The sequence below is a fragment of the Pocillopora verrucosa genome, chromosome 13, assembly GCF_036669915.1.
Source record: "Pocillopora verrucosa isolate sample1 chromosome 13, ASM3666991v2, whole genome shotgun sequence".
In the NCBI taxonomy this organism is placed as follows: domain Eukaryota; kingdom Metazoa; phylum Cnidaria; class Anthozoa; order Scleractinia; family Pocilloporidae; genus Pocillopora; species Pocillopora verrucosa.
The window spans coordinates 8,574,744-8,579,878 of record NC_089324.1 but is presented as its reverse complement, the minus strand read 5'-3'; positions in this window follow the sequence as shown (position 1 = coordinate 8,579,878).

Below are 5,135 nucleotides of genomic sequence, written 5' to 3'. Positions count from 1 at the left end.
GCATTGATTGAATCAAGTTTCAGGCACACGACTGAGCGTGTGACTAGGGGAAATCATTTGCTTGAGGTTTGTAGTTCTCTCAGAAACAGAGTTGAAAACAAAATTATTTCTCACTTTTGGTTTTGTTAACCATCCCCTGAAAATCACTCTGGCCACCCAATGGAATATACTTTTACACAAATGTTTGGCCATTATTGGCTATCTGTTATGGTGATTTATGAATATCTTGGACATGTTGGGTTGTTTACACAATTTTTGCAATTTGTCCGGCACCAGGTTGGATTTTGTGCTTAAACATGCTACAAACATCATCAAAAGTAACCTCTCCACATGAAAAAAGTAACTGAAGTGTTTGCTTTAAATCCTTCCTACTCATTTGTGGCCAAATGTTTCTACTTTGTTTTTTTCCCGATTAGGAAGTTGATAGTTATAAACACCAATACAAGTTTTATTTTTTACTGCAAGGATGAGAGTACATTGACTGTGTAATGATTACTCTTGCTATAGGTTCAGTTAACATGCACGCTGCACACTAGGTTACACCCTAGAATGCTGCGTCCACTTGCACGTTAGCTTTTGTATTTGAAGGTGAACATGCTTTGCATGTTTGCCTGCCCATGCTTCATTGTCTAACGGCACACGCTTTATTGTTTGTAGTGTTTTATATGAAACAAAAGCATAAGCTCATTACAGTGTGCCCTAGCGTGCTCAGTTAACGTGCTATAGCCAGCTTCTTTTGCTTTCAAGTGGAAGTATGTTGTGAGTGTGCTATAACCTTTATCCCTAGAATCATGTGGAGGGTCACAAATTATGATTGATTGTCAAAACCTTTGCAAAGTTTTGCTTACCTACAACGAGGCTTTTTGTTCCCTAAATCTCCATTCCTACCCCTCCTCACCTTTAACCCAAGCAGACTCTTAAAACCACAGCTACTATTTTCATTTCCCTGCCTACTTGACAAGTTATTGACAGCCCTGCAAAGGGTAATGCCCCAATCACCAATTGGACTCAAACCCAGCACAAATGCCAGCTGTGATGAGTTAACAACTGCGTAAAAATAACAATATACTTAAGTAAAAATATTAAAGTAGAATATATCTATTAAGTTGCCATTCTCCAAAATTTAAATGCATGCTACATACGTGTCACTGAGGTGGCTCTGAAAAAACCTTGGGTCCGGCTGCATATAACACTGTCTTTCCTATCACATCGACAATCTGCCAGGTCTGCTATTCAGGTCTGTCAGCTGTTTCGTTCGATCGTTGAATTTCTCGGTAACAGAACTTTAAAAGATCTCGTGCACTTTTTCTCCTCTAAACTAAACTATGATGTTGATTTCCAAACACATTCAAGGTTGGAAGGACGCGAAAAGATAGCGGAATACCGTGGAATCCTGGTCGGCTCAAATACTCCGCCATCTTTGATCGAGTCGGTCAGTCCAGGTCGCACCAAAGTAACATCGACCAGAAGGAGGTCACGGCTTTGGGTGTTGCGTTACGAAAACTTTCGGGCGGCACGAATTTATCGGAAGTTGAAACATTAAAAATCAACTGTGAAGTGAATGAACTGTCTCGATGTGATGACGAAAACTGCTGCGTTGTCGAAAAATGGCGGTAAATTTCGATTTTACGATTTCTACGAATTATGGCTACGTCTATGATTTTGAGAACGTTTGAAGAGTTATTCGAAGCCACAAATTACAAACGATAAAGAAGTGTACTTTGTTCAAAGCTCCAAAGGAGTTCGGGTGGAAAGGTTGGCTGCAGTCCTATTGTTTGGATGTAGTGAAAATAAAGCAGTTCAGAGTCGGTAAATTGTAATTAAATTCTTCTAATGGCAAGTCAGACTAGCAAAGAAAGGAAAGTTTGTTTTTTTCAAAAAATGAATGACCAAATCAACATTCGCAAAATAACAACTACCTAAGGGTTGCTGTTTAAAGGTATTTAGGTTAAAGGTCAGACAAACAGGAGAATAAGGCTTGACCACAAATATTAAACGCGAACTTTTTAAAAAGGTAAAAAAAAAAAAAAAAAAGGATATTTATATTTTTGTTTGTAACATAATATATGCAATATATTTGGATGCATTCATTCATTTGTCACGTTACTATTAATTTTATGGCTAAATTTTTTCCTCTCAGACTTCAGGTTACCCAAAGGTTTATTGCTTCAACACATTTTTCTATGAAAAACTATCCAAACATGAAACAAAGTGGATAGTTAGGTGGACCAAAAAGGTACATGTCCTTATAAATTTATAACATTTGTAAATTTAGAACAAACTTTAAAATTCAATGTCCATAATTTTTTAATTATCATAACTTTGTAATTTGACCACATATTTATCCCTAGATCGATATATTTGACAACGCTGTTGTTTTAATCCCAGTGCATCTCCCTGGACATTGGGCACTTGGGGTATTCTACCAAAGATGTCTATTCACTGATAAATTTTTTGTGAAATACTTTATATTTAAACGTTTCTTATATTGCATCATTTGACTTTTCAAATACATTTGACATTGGACATAAGAAAGAAAAACAATATAAAAGTTCAATTAATTTCTTTTTTCAGGTCGTGGATGTCATTCGAAAAGTGATATCATGTTGGGATTCTTTACAACAGTGTGCTCCTCCCACCAAGTTCTTTGAGAACATTAGGTAATTTTAGAAGAGCAATTGCTGCTAATTGTTCTGTGATGGGTTTTACACCAGAAAAGCAATTTCAGCTAATTGCAGTTGGAAATAAACTTGAGATAAACCCAAACAATTTCCAATCTTCAGTGTGTAATATGCAGTCAAGGATAGTTTGTCATTGCAGAAATACTAAAAAATTTTAAGTACAGAATATCACCCTTTCTCTCACAAGATTGGAAAGTTAATTCTCTGAACCAAAACCATACATTTTCTGTGTTGACTAGTCCTGGGAAATTTGGAGTCATACCAAGCCCATCTGATTGATAATTTTCTTCAATCTCGTTACCTGTCTGCTTTGAAAGTTTATGAATAATTTACGTACCGATCACTCCTGGGAGTCAAAAATCTAAAGATTTGCCTCCAAATTATATGATGCAATTGATCTGTTAACATTGAAGAAATGTAAAATGGTTTCCGTGTTTACATAGCCTGATGTAAACACGCGGGAGGTTGGGAGAACACGAAATAAGCGTAAGAAACCTCTTATGCTAGGGCTTGACAAAAAAACGACCAACTGCAGCCAACGTTTAGCCCAGGTCGGCAAAGGTTTCTTAAAACTAAAAAATAACAAAAACCGATTGCGGTATCCTCCCTTCTTTACGTAGATGTTAATTCCCAGCGTGTCCTCTGTTCGGTAGATGTTACAATGATACTTGTATGGATACAACGCCAAATACAACAAATATGCGATAAATTTTTCCGAACCGAAATCGCACGATTATTGAAATTTAAACTTGGAAATGAGTAAGTCGGACCCCATCGGATTACACAAAGTACGTGAATATAACCCAGACTGTATAAGAACGAAATTGTTTCTCCAAATATATTTTTAAACTTCCGGCAAAATCGGGCGTTACACTTGACGTCTTCGTAAAATAAATATGAAGAGTGACCTCCTGATGGTCGATGTTACTTTGACGCGACCGGTCAGTCACGCCAGGAGCATGTGCACTGGGATTTCAAACCGAATTACTCTAACCATTACTTAATCAACAAGAAGTAGGGCGTATTGTTGAAATAACCGACAATCACAAGTTGTTTTGGTCTCGTGCTGTTGAGATTGATGCGTTTCTTGCGAGTTTTGATAAATCTAAGGGCATTACCTCTTGTCGGAGACAATTTCCTGAAGGTTATGTTTTCCGCTCGCGTGCTTGATAGGCAAGTTTACAGCACCCAAACATAACAGTTTGCAAGGAAAGAATGCCTTATTCATTGCAATCCTTAAAAAAAAAAAAAAAAAAACGGTAATGTAATCCTTAAAAAAAAATAACATTCAAAAGGTCATGTCATTTTGAGTTCCTTTTTAACTAGTTTTGCTCTGTCCTTCTCTTAACTTGCTCTCTACTTTGCTCTTTACTACTGATCATCGCGTTGATCTCAGTCCGTAAATGACATAAATTGCGTTGTGGAATTTAAAGAAATTCAGTGAATGGAAAGTGCAATAGTTCCCGCGGGTTCAGAGAAATTGCCTCATTCAACGTCGGTTTGTTGTGACTAAAAAAGTTTTCTGGAGTATACATGCAGTGACTAAATCTTGAAATGCTAAACGCCAAAAAATCGGAAATAGTTAATTTTTGTGTCTTACCTCGTAGGTGTGATTTTACGATTTTGCGAGCTATTCCGAAGCCGTTTTAGTCGATCCTTCTTTGTGGAAAATATCACACCAAGGTAAATTCATCTGACTAGAATTTGCAGCAACTGTTGATAATTTTCACTTTTCTGCTCCTTTCTCAGAAGTTTTCCTCAGCGGCAGTGTGTGCGTACAATTAAGTATTTTTCCTTCTTTTGCTCTCTGACCTTCCTTTAGGAAATTCACGGGAAACGATGTGAAATAAGGAAACACAATGTTTTCCCTCCTTATAATGTGCAATGGGAACCTGTTCGGAAAAGTACCCAGGCTGAGATAAGATCAGCACACAAACGAATTCACCGACATGAATTTCACTCTATTCTTGAACAGTTCACCGACGATACACTCAATCTTGGTCAGGTTTAAAAAGAAAATATCGTTTTTTGAAGAGTCGGTTCTAGGGTCAAAAAAAAAAAAAGAACAAATGTTGCAGATACAATCGAATACAAAAGCCAAAGGTACAAAATCTAGAAGCAAAACATACAAACCTCATCGGCGTTTTTCGTATACAAGAAACGGCACAGCTTGAACTTGGACTCTAACTGAACTAAAACTAAACGTGCAAGGTACAAAATCTGCATAATGAAGGATGTTTAAATGTGTAAGAGTCCCTTGTGACCTAACGCTTGGTAGTTCGTGCATATAACGATAAAAATACCACCAAGTAAATAGATGCTAATGCACATACCGCAGTAACAACCAAGCTGAGATAACATCATGTGTATCGACTACTTTGTCCAAACAGTTATTAATCCAGTTGAGGTTGGGAAATGTGCGTGCAATGCGTGCACAGGCATCCTTCACAAATC